Here is a 12,934-nt window from a genome sequence, read left to right as displayed (position 1 = left end):
TCAGAGAAAGGCAGCACCCATATCACTTCTCTGTGTCTTTGGTCCACAGTTCAGAATTGTGGCTTCTTTAGAACACAGAACTGGATTTCATCACTGATCTTTGGTGATTTGCTGAAACAACAATTTATGAGCAGTTATTAACCCTCTATTAACATCTAGAATTACAGAAGCTAGTGGCATGAGTGTTTTCTTCCTGGAAATCTGTTTTAAGTACTTCTGAATAGATCTGAACAGCACATTGAACAACTGACTGTGTTATCAATTGGGAAAAGTTTCTCCTTTGTCCCCTTTGTTTGGTATTTCAAACATGCTTTTTTCAGTAAGGAAGTTCATGCATGACCATTTTTACATAGAGAAAGAAGTGAGTTGTTGAGAGGTAAGAGCTGTTCATTTAGATTCAGTAGTAGATAATTTGCAAAATGCACATTCCTAGTGTAGTCCTACTGCTCTTGTCCAACTCTATCTCCACATAGCTCAGATTTGGATATGGGGAGGCAAAGATGGGTCATAAAAAGATTTTGCAAACACCAGCAGTTGCAGTGCCTGAGCATAGGTGTGGATGGGAGGCAAGATGGGTCAAAATGACCCCCCCAAAGTGATTCTCTCTGTGTGAATGCTTGTATTGGAGACTTGTTCTTTCAGAGAGCCAATGTGGGGGCCAACCTTGTGGTCTGCTTATATCCCTTAAGGAAATGCAGTAGAATTCTGAACCCTCTTCCACATGAGAGCTGTTCCATATTTATACCCATTCCCCAATATTTTTGTTTCCCTTTTTATGTAAACAGAGATGTCTTTAGACATATGTACATTTGAGCCAGGTCTAAATCTTAGAAATCTCAGAGTACCTTATAGATGTTACAGTTGTTATGTAAACAGAGACAACTGGTCACAAAATTTTTTTCTTGCTCTGAGTTTGAGAAACGTGAATTTACACACTCCAAGAACATGTTGATGAGGGATCTTCTTCACTTTGTATTGAATTTCTCAAATTCTGTTCCCTTAACACAAGGTTTTTTTTTTTTTTTTTTTTTTTTTGATGCAAAGCAGTGACAGAATGAGAATAAATACATTTACCCCTCAGACTTCTCAGGAGAAAAGTAAATAGAATTACAAGTTTGAAAGTTTTCCTGGAACTTTCTGTGTCCCTCATATTTTTTCTCTCTGCCAGTTTGCTGAACCCAGTCACGACATAAAAGAGTGACTGGACATAACACGTTTTTTTTTGTTTTGGCTTTTTATTTGACCATATGACTCAGCAAGAGTTGTTAACTTAAGTCCAGATAAATGGTGTTAATACACTTTTAAAAAAATGTAGGTGTAGCTGAAATTATTGGTTGAAGGAAAACACTATGGGAGAAAAGCAAAGCCAGTGAGAAGGTGGTAATAAAAGAGCTGTGATACTTGTTTCATAGCAGAAGCAATGGCAATAGCATGTTTAATGAAACTGCTTCATCTTCTTTATCTTTCTTCCTTTGTCACATTTGTACTGTACTGTCCCAGAAGAACACACATTTTTTCATTTGCAGGAAAGTTTGCTTTGTTTCTTTCTTCCAATCTTTTCCCTACATACATTTAAAAAAGCTGTTCATGAGACATTCTATATTGTCAATATATCCTTTATGTGTCTGACTAGACGTGAGGTATGATTAGCCTCATGGGTTGTAAAGCATTTTTAGAGCTCAAGTTGGGGCTGGGAGGACGTTCAGTATTTATGCAACCTAAATATGCAAATGAAGGCAGCAATGCAGAAAGGGTAGTTGGGAAGTTGGTCACTGAAGTCTAAACTGCAGGCCTAGGAGACCACTTGTAAGCTCCTAAATACAGTCATATTTAGGGAAAGAATGAAGTGTACAACAGCCAGCTGCTGGTTTTGGCAAAGAAAACGTGCATGCATATTGCTTACAGCCCTTGTGAGGGGTACACTCAAAAACCAGATTAGATCTAGACATGGACAACCTAATATAACAAGTATTTTTGCATTGTTATAACAATGTTATCATGAGGTTTGTCCTCAGATGTGAGGTTGGTTTCTGTTAGACCACGTCACCTCATCTACCCATGCCTCAATCTACTTTTCTGAAAAGGAGATAGTGGTTTATCATCTTTCTCTTTAAAAAAGCTTTGAAATCTGTAGTGGTGGGGTAAAAAGTGCTAGTGATGATTTCAGTAGAGACTGATGAACTGCAGTGAAGAACAAAGTATTTTTTAAGTATCTGAAGAAATAGAGCACAGTGTTCTCACAGGGCGTAAACATGGAAAGGCTCCAGCTGATGTCAGTGGAGCTGTGCTGATCTACATCAGCTGAGAATCTGGCCCACTCTTTATGAAGACCATTTCATACTATTCTGCGTGTAAAGTGACCTACAAGGCCTCTGTCTCTGGCTGTCCTCTTATTGTTGGCTACTGGCTCAGTCCTTTCAGCACAAGATCTCCCTGCCAGAGGCACCTTGTGCTCCAGATGACAAATGGTATGTTGAGATTATGAAAACCCATTGTAATCAGAAGTCTGGCATCTGCGAAGCTGTAGTTTGCAGACTCTTCAGCCACTTTGCAATAATGTTTCAGGACTGGTGCACTAACAGGTTTAAATGTGCCTTAATCCACTTATGTAATTTAAGCTCCTCTGGAAGTGGTGGGCATTCATTAAATTTTTTTTTTTTTTTTTTATGGTGGGAGTTCTATAATATTGAGCCAGATGCTGCTTTCCATGAGATATCCTATTGTGTCTGGCCCAAACTAAGCTGAATAACTCCATCAAATTCGATTAGGCTATAAAATAGGTCTCTGCTATGTATTAGAAAGCATCAGAGCACATCCTTGGCTCCTCTAAGCACCTGAAAAGGTTTCCTGAATGTAACTTTATCAGCTATGCTACAGCTGCCAGTTTTTCCTTTTCTTTCAATATTACTTTTGACTTTTTCTACATCATTACCCATCCTACAGACAAATGCTCATAATGGCTGATTTAGTTGAGGAGGATAAATACATTGGTATGCAATGGCTCAGGGGTCTTCTTTATTGCTTAATATTGCAGGAAGGTATCCAAATTAGAGCAAACTTCATTCTGAAGGGAACAAAGAAAAATGATTCAAGACCATGTTCTACGTTATTTACTCATTCACCATTTAGTGAATTAATACATTTCACAGCAAAATAGCTCTGCATGTTTTGCAAATGTAGATCCAGTCCTGCGTTTCTGCCATGCTCAGAATGCTCTTCATCTTGCAGGAGTTTGGAATTTGCTAGGAATGTGAGGGCAAACAGTCATATAAGGCACGTGCTCTCTTGACATAAGCTACAGCTGAGATAAGGCCAGACCAGACGCTCTACAGGGGTAAATAATGTATACAACAGCAGTGACATTGTTTTTTCAGTTCCTTTTTGAAACATTTTCTCTAAGCATTCTATTTTATTTATTTATAGTTGAAATTGTCAGCATCTCCTGGATAGGCCTGAAATATATTTTCTGTCTTACTCTCTCTATTGGCTCCCAGGGAGGAATAGTTGTGTGTGTTTGCACATCACCAAGCACTATTCCTTTGTGGCTTTCATGCTCTGTAGTCAGTGCTTGGGCAAGTTCAGTTTGATTCTCTTGAACTGTCAGTTTAGATTGCAGCCAGTATGCTGATACTGCTTGATCTTTTGCTGCTGAGTTTTCTGGGACCTGCCTGGTGTTCTGCTTCCTGCCACGTTGCCCAAGTGCTGCATCACCTCGTACAGTTGCTGGGCGAGGCAGGACCTCATCAGTTACACTCTGCTTAGCCAGGTTGAGACACTCATATCTGTGTCCCCCATGTCAACAGGCCTGGTTCCTGAAGGCTCTGGGTCTTATTCACATCCCTAGTGCTCCTTCCCATACTCCTTACACTTTCATTTATTTAAAAAGCAAAATGGACAAAAGACAGCCTGTCCATGTCAGAAGTTGTGTAGCACAATCACTGTTAAATAATATGCCCTACAAGAACTATGTGTAGATTTCTGTAGGTATCTGTAACTTCAAGAAGTGTTTGGTTTAAGTCCTATAAATCCTTTCTTGAAAGAAACATATTTATGGTTTGAGCATAAGCCAGATATATATATATATATATATATATATATATATTTTTTTTTTCTGAGTCAAAGAAATAAAAGTAAGTTCTTATGTCATGTTTTGAAGATTACCTTTCTCAACTTGCAGACATTTAGGCATCTTTTGGAATATGAAATAATTAATTTTTTATAGAGTGGGGAGAAAAACAAAAACCCACAAGAAACACAATAACCATGTATATCATCTGTGTAATAAACTAAAAGGTAAAAAAAAAAAAAATAGTTTGACTGGAAATGTGGCCAACTTCAGTGTTCCCAGCTGCAACTATCTGAACTGAAGCTGCAAACTGTCACAGAGCAGCTCCCTGAGCAACTCCCTGAGACTCAAAAACTCCACCTGTAATTCCAGACAGGCTTAGCAAAAGTGAAGGCTACTGGGATGTGGCCTACACCACTCATTTCAGGCCTTGTGGCCAGGTCTTGTTTGATGAGGAGCTCTGGGGTTCAGCCCTGGCACAGGAGCTGGTTTAACTCTGTGCTGTCATGGACCCCTTCTGACCAATATCAAAGTGGAGAACATAGGGAGAAAAACCACCCCTGGAGGGAACCCAGCCTTCCTGGCACAGTGTCCTGGACCATGAGAGAGTGAGCTCTATGTTCCTTCCTTGACCTGTTTTCAAACCAGAGATTGCTGCCTGTAAAAACAGGAACATGTGCTTAGTTCAACACTGATCTTGTGCAGCTCCTGTACCTTTTCTTGTCTCTGCACAGCAGCAATCTTTTATCATTTATACAGCTGGAATACAGACCAATGCTAAAAACACCAGCAAAGTATGGTGCATGGAAGAATCTGTAAGCAACATATAGATGACCTGGCATTAGACTTCAGTGGGTCCCCAAATGTAGTGGCTAGACCACATTTTGGCTATTATCCTATTAGACTATTATCCTCCTAAAAATGAAATAAATCATGCTGCTGGTGAGGTGAGAGCGTCCCATACCATTCTAGGCCTGAGAATGACAATTTAAGCAGCACTATCCAAGGTAACTACAGTGTTGACTACAGAGCAAAACCTGAGAAAGTCACAGAAGTTAAATAAAAATGTTTTTATACACATGGAGTTTTATCACATGCATCTGGAGCCAATCAAACACTTCCCTAATGATATGTGTAATGGCAAGCATTACATTGTTCTTAAAGGTGGCACACAATTTAGTAAATGATTTTAAAGAGAGTTCATCAGCTCTGAAGGAAATATTACCAGCAGTGTTACAAGATTTAATGAGCGGAAGGGAGGGTTGTTACTGAAATGCCTAGCTCATTTAGGACTAAGAACAGTTAATGAGCTCCTGACATGGGAGGTCTTGTTCCAAGTAATTTCTCTGAATTCCTGGATTATATTAGCCCTGATCTTTTTCCACAGGAGTCAACGGGAATGCCACTACTATGCTGTGTGGGAGCAGGCCTGTCTTATTATTAGCTGCTTTATGGTAGCCAATGAAGACATGGTATTTTGGGTTTCTTCTGTTTAGTTTGAGATTGCAGATGGAATGTTATTGGCTTTGTGTCTATTTTGCTTTTATTTCTTACGTCTGTACCAAAAATACAAACAAGGGCAGAATGTAACATTCAAGATTCTATGTCTTAAATCTATTAGTAGGTAACTCATCACAAATGCTTTTTCCCCACCTAAAAGAAGAAAAAATATTTTTTTGATTTTCTTTAACTTCTTCGCTGATTATAACAGCTGAGATTTCTAAACAATGTTTACTACTCATAGATGACTCGGATACTATTCCACTGAAATTTTGTAAATATTATTTATATATTACTGTTTAGAGTCTGTTCTTTTTGTCCCAGATATCAGGTTCCTCAGGTAAACTTGAAGAAATGTTATTGTATCTAAATAGAAGAAAGCATTCCTTGACAAGACTGTGAAAAGACTATTGTGGGCTTTAGGGTAAATCTAGATTCCTGAAAGGTATTTTCTTCTATTAGTTCTTCTTACTGTGAATTTTGTGGTAGTTACCATCTCCAGTTTGATTTCTCCTGAATCGAAATCCTTCCTAGCTAAAATTTATAACATGGTGTCAGTAGAATTAGATGCTTCTTTCTTTGTGAGAGTTTCCCATTTTGCCTCCATCTGTTCAGCTGCTCAATGAAACACCAGTTTTTGTGAACCATTCACTATCTATGCAAGCTGTGGAGTTCCTCTCCTGTGACACCTTGGAAAGACGCATTATTTGGGAAAAGCTGAGTTGCTGTTCCTTGATGACCTAAGCCAATGTAAATGTGTTTTTTGAAGACCACCCAAATACTATCACTCATGTCTATCACTCTGTTCAGTTCATCCTGATGTTAAGTAACTCACTCTGATAAAATGGTGTGGTGGTTTTACCGTGCTAGGCAGTTGAACACCACAACCGCTCTCTCACTCCCCCTCCTCAGATGAGGAGGGGAAGAAGTAAAGGAAAGAACAACTCACGGGTTGAGATAAGGATGATTTAATTAAAAAGGGGAAATATATATATATATATAATTAAGGAAATATTATTATTAATTAAACAATTCAACTAAAGGGAAAAAAGGGAAAGGGGAAAAGGGAGGGGGAAAGGGAATAACTAAACAAAACAAGTAAAGGCTATGTGGAAGTGCAGAGGAAAGAAATTACTCTCTACTTCCCACAAATGAGCGATGCTTGACCACGTCCTTGAAGCAGGGCCTCAACGCACGTAGCCAGTGTTCGGGAGGAGGACAGACGTTTTCGCAACGAGAGCCCACCCCTCCGCTCTTCTTCCTTTTTCCACCTTTTATTGCTGAGTGTGACATCATATGGTATGGAATATCCCTTTGGTTGGTTTAGGTCAGCTGCCCTGCTGATGTTTCTTTCTCACTTTTTGCCCACCCCCTAGGAGGGTGAGAGAGAGTCCTGATGCTGTGCCAGCACTGCTCAGCAGCAGACACAACACTGGTGTGATACCACTGCTGTTCTAGCTACAAGTGCAGAGCGCAGCACTGTATGGGCTGCTGCAGGGAAAGTTAACATCCCAGCCAGACCCAGTACAAATGGGTAATAGAAAAAATAATAATAATAATAATAAAGCCTCCTCTGCTACTCGATAGACAGCTGTCTTTCCAAACATAGTTTTGGGTTTAAAATTTGTGTTATTAAAATACAGTGCATATGTTAAAATGTTAAGCAATTACATAAAAAATATACTGGAAGTTCTTACATGGAATAAGAACCCCGTTGCAAATTCTGGTGTGTGGCTGAGTAGTAGAACAGGCAAGCAGATGCTGAGAAAGTGATGTATGCCATTACAGAGTATGAAGCCTGGAGACAAAATACTAAAATGCAGAATCGCTTGCTAAAGCACATACGTAGTAGGAAAATATGAAGAAAATCTCAAAACTATTTACAGACTTTATAACTGAGGAAAGTTATGTTGTAAAGGATTTGTAATGACGGGCTGGAAGGGTACAAATTACCTGACACAATACAGTTATAGTGTAGAACAAAAATAGGGTAGTTTAGGAGTGGTCCTAACTTCAAAGCTACTCCCAGAATTGGAAGAACAACTCAAATGGACCAAAATAGTCATGGATGATGAGGTCCGAATGGCAGACACACCTATTGACATTTTTCTATCTGCCAATTTTTATAACCTTATAAACAATCGGCAAGTGGGACAAACACCACAGTTTCTTGCTTTCACCACCCACAGAAAAAAAAAAGTTTTTCTGAAGGAACCTCTGAGACCTAAGCAGCTCTGAGATTCTGGTGAACTTAGAATGAAATACAAAGCCAGAGTCCTGACCGTTTGTGGTCACCAACATTTTCATGGCACTTCTCGTGTGAGTAGGAGTGCTGGCACCAGCAGGCTGGCTGGAGCCAGAGGGGTCAGCACGTTCTGGTGACCTGAAAAGACCCAGCACAGTGTAGTATGCTCACGTGTCAGAGACCTTTAGGTTGTGCTGTGTGCAGCTAAACAGCTGCAAAGTTCCACCTCTGTGGTGGGTAAAGCAGGGACTGATGTGATTTACATTTTTTAGATGGAGATACACATCAATGAGCTAGATATACGTAAGAACTTTAATATAGATGTGAAGAACCTCAGAACTATATTGTGTCCATGGCTTATGCAGTCTGTATAGCTCTCTGGACCCCTTTCAACATAAGAAAGTCCAGTACACCTCTAGAAGGATATTCTGATGCAAATACTTGCTGTAAGAGGACAGAAAAGGAAAAATGCAATGGAAAGTTGGACTGGCATCCTGGTTCCATTCATGTTAATGGCAAAGAGCCCTATGATTTAAATAATTTAGGATATTGCCTTAATTGGTTCTGGATACACAATCTTCTGTTAATGTCTTTCCTCCCACAGTTTCTCTGAAGGAATGTGCTCTAATGAGAAAATGTTCTGTCTATTTTATTAAGGACTGAGTGCTAGCCATGAAGACAGTTCCCATAAAAATCACCATGCAGAGGTGGATTAAATCACGAACTCCAGAGCCAAGGGCCCCAGCTGCTGGAGTCATGTGATTATCACAGAATTCAAGCTTCTGTCTTTTGTTTAGGGGAAGATTAAAAAAAAAAAAAAAGAAATTTAAAAAACACAACTACTGTGTAACTGAGGAAGCAGTGTTTGAAAAACATGGAGAGCCCTGAGAGGTACAAACTGTATCTTAGTACAAAACCAATTCCAGATTCATTGGCTAGGTCAACACAACAAACCTCTTCATTTGCAAGTGCCTTAAAGCATTTTGTATGAAAAAAAAAGTCAGAATTTAACTGAAGTGCTTCCGCCCAGGCCACCTATGGATATTGACCCAGAGGTTAGGAACAAAGTCCTCATACTCCATTCTGCTCTGTGGACACAAGAAGTAGCCAATTTTTTTTTTTATTTATTTTTTTTCTCCTGACCAAGTGTGCCTCCTGATCACGCTTTGTACACCTGAAAGTCAGGCAGGCACGTGGCAGCTGTCACTGCTTGTCCCGGGCAAGGAATTAGGCTGCCTGCAGAGATCCCTTGCAGCGAGCTCTCTTCCCTCCACACCCCAGCTTTAGAGCCCTGGCTCAGCACAGGCTGTGAGTGAAAGTAATTGCAGCCAGCAGCTCTGCTGCAACCCAAACCAAGAGGATTTTTTTTAGAGATTCGTTACTTTAGGATATTTTGTTTACATTTATCCTCTTCTACTTGCAAAAGGGCATCAAGAAGTCTTGTCAGCAATTCAGAGTGAAGAGAGAAGGGAGAGGGAAATGGTTACACAGGGTTGTTGCTGGTGGTTCAGGCAGGCTTAAGATACAGTAAAATAGAAAGATTAACTAAAGGTTTGTGTTGCTTCATGTCAGAGCCTCATTGCATCACTTAAGGGCTCATCTGTGGGAAGAGCCTGACTTGGATGCTGCGAGGAAAGGTGAAATGCAGAATCTAGATAGTAAGTCATTTTGGGATGAGGGAATGAGTAGGGGCAACCCCAGTGTCACTCGTGTAGAAAAGAATCCTCTGACATTTTATCCCAGTAGGAAAAGATGACCATATGCTGGCCTGGGAGGGACAGAGACCCTTTGCCAGTGTGCTTGCAAGAGAGGAGAAGAGAGCCTTCTCTGTCTTTTCTAGGGCACCAGGGTGTCCTCTCCCAGCTCTGCAATTTAGATCAGTGGTTCTCTTTTCCTAGACACAGCAAGAGGTTAAAGCACAAGCATGTTTATCTGCCTGTGAGGAGGGTGAATAACTTTAACTATTTCTTGGATGGGAATTGTGTCCTCACATCTGTGTGCACATCTGTGTGTTTTTTTGTTGTTGTTGTTGTTGTTTTTATTCATATAACGTGTGATGATTTATTGTGGAAATTAAAAAGTTAAAATGCCTGTATAGAATTTAAGAGTAACTGTCTTATCTAGGCACTCCTACCTTTTCTGCAAACTCTGCACATAATAGATTATAGTTAAGTGAGCTTTCAGTATGAATAATAATTTCAGCAACTCTCTTCAGCAAGCTGTAATCACTGCATCTGCTTAATGGATTATTGATTATAAGGGTCCTTGAAATCTCTCTGCAGCCTGTCTCTGGTGCATTTTGAGATACATCCTCTATGGTCCTTCATGTCAGTCTATTGGTACATATAGCCGTGTATAACCCTTTGCATGCTATATATGTGAACAGATATGCTTTTATGTCACTCATCTGCATTTTCTCACAAATATATGCATTTCCTACCAAAAGCTGTAAAGGCTTGGATGACCTTGTATTGTTTTTCCTTCAGAGCAGTAGGTTTGTTCTGAATGTTTCATCAGGTGAACATCATGGTTGTCTAATATTGTTTCTTGAAAATTGGATCAAAGGTTTATATGTAACTCTCAAAATCTTAGCTGACACCTGAGCTCCTGAAAATTGGCAGTGAAGTTATTTTGCACTGCTTAAAAAATTGACGCCACTTAGTTTCCGGTGAAGACTGGTTCTGATTGAAGTTTTCTGATTTCCTAATGTATAGCTCAGGAGGGCTCTTGCTTTTGCATATACTTTTGTAAGAAGTTGGAAGGAGGTCTGCTCCCCAGCATTACCTGAAGTTAGAGATCAGTGTGTTGGGTCTTGTGGCACTGCAGTGATTTTGCTATGGAAAAGTTTTGTTTGAAGTGACCATGTGAAATGAACTGTGGCACTGCACTGAAGAGGTACTATGTGCAACCTTTTGCTAGGGATATGCAAATGCTTTCCTCCTGTTCAGGCATTCTGTGGTTGAATTTTTCTGTAAACATAGTGAAAGAATGAATGGTCAGTGGCACAGAGCAGGACTTTGATATTGATTGGTGTCACCATTGCATAACACATAGGGACCCTGGAAGAAGCAGGGACAAATCAATCTTAATGTGTTTAAATACCCAGAAAAAATGTGGTGGATTTTTTTTTGGAAAAAAATGATCAAATCTTACCAGAACATGATGTTCATTAAGCACTGAGCCAGACCAAACTCCCCTTGTCTTCAGCAAAGCCATGATTTCAGCAGCTGTTTTAGCTGAGGTAATGATAACAGGTAATTAATATTGAAATCAGTGGAAATGCAAGACAGTTTACATATCAAAATGTACTTTGCAGATTTATATCTTCATTTACTGAAATTAATAGTGTGGGCCACATACTTATGGCTTTTTGATGCAAGAATATATGGAATTTCTACATTTATGTCAAGGTAGAGCTAAAATCCCTAAAAATGTATATGTTTATATTGTTATGCTGAACATACACATGGGAGTGTGAGACACAGAGAGCATAAATGATTTGCTTAGATCACCTGGTAGATTCATGAGTAAAGTAGGCTATATTTTACTTGCCTTTATTAACCATCCCAGGAGCTACAAACAACCACTGCAGGCAGTGGGCAAATAGTAGAATGCAAGCCCTTCCTGTATCAGCTTTGTGTTAGAAGACTTCTATTGCTACATAAACACTCCTTCCACTTTGAAGTTCATGGCCCATTATTTTCACCTAAAAATGCCTTACCCTGGGAAGTAACCCTTACCCTGGAAAGTAACCTCTTTGGTATATAATTTGTTTTTGAAGCTGTTTTTACATGTGAAAGTATAGATTCCACCTGAGACTATTTTGGAGTGGCAGCAACTAAAGCTTGTATGTTTACTGGCAATCTGTATGTTATACACAGATCAAAAAATTAATTCTTTTGGGGGTGGGATTAGAACTTTAGTTTTAATTTAGATTCACACTCAGAATAAGACTACAAAATAAATTCTAGTTCTGTATCAAAATGTCCTCAGTATTGAACTAGGCTGAGATGTAACATTGTGGCTTCTGATTTGTATCCCCAGATTTTTCATTTTTTCATGATTCTTTTATGCTTTATTTATTTATTTATTTATTTTTAAACAAGGATAGTTTTTAATCTTGCCTATTGGCACATGAAACATTCAGCTTTCTGAGAGAAAGAATGTGTTTCTTAAATAGCTGAAGTAATGCTGTTTTAAAATCTTCTTTGAGTCTGGAAAAACTGTTCTGTGAGGTTTCCAGAGGTTCCTGCCAAAATGCCATGAGACCATTTTTTCACATTTGCTTCCAGATTTATCTGGAACCCAGAAGTGCAGACACAACATAGAAGAGCTGGAAGAAACAAGAGTTCACCAGCCATTTCTGAACTTTCAAAATGAATTATTTCTGGTTCAGTTTGAGAAAAACGTAGAACTGTGCAGGGAGGAAGTTGACTTTATTTCCCAACACTTTTCTATTCTAAAGCAAATCCGCTTCAGATTAAAGATCAGTTTGATTAATTAGAAGATAATTATCCATTTGCTGACTAAACAATAGTTTCTTCTGTTGAAACTAAACAATAGTTTCTTCTGTTGAAGTCTATGCTTAAAATATGGTCCTATTCAGAAAAAAAAAAAAAAAAAAAAAAGAATAATTGCCATAGAAAGTTTCTATATTTATTTCTCACCAATACCAGAAAAATATGCTTCATTTTAGAGAAAACAAGAATAGAAGACAATACTCATAAAATAACTAGTATTCCAGTGAGCAGGACAAACTAGTGTGTGTGTCAGGGTGACATTCAAGTATTTGATCAGAGTCAGACAGAAAAGGGACTGAGTACAAATCTCTCTTGTGCTGTCTAAAAGCACTGCCCATCAGCCAGGTACCTATTTTGGGCTTATCCAGTATCTGGTTTTGATCAGAGTTGCTATCCTGGAAGGAAGCTTTTCTTGAAGCTGTTCTACTTTTAAGAAGAATTTCAATTTCAACAAGCTGAGGTTTTCAGGCAAAACAAATTTCATAACAAGCTGCATTTGATTAAACATTTGCTTTTAGGGAGTTGATTTTTTTTCCCCTTTCTTAGTATCATCCTTCATTAAAAGGAAAAAAAAAAAAAAAAAAAAAAAAAAGTGGCGTTCCT

Source organism: Oxyura jamaicensis, chromosome 5 (genome assembly GCF_011077185.1).
Source record: "Oxyura jamaicensis isolate SHBP4307 breed ruddy duck chromosome 5, BPBGC_Ojam_1.0, whole genome shotgun sequence".
Classification (NCBI taxonomy): Eukaryota; Metazoa; Chordata; class Aves; order Anseriformes; family Anatidae; genus Oxyura; species Oxyura jamaicensis.
The sequence above is the reverse complement of the archived record's forward strand: the minus strand, read 5'-3'. Positions refer to the sequence as shown.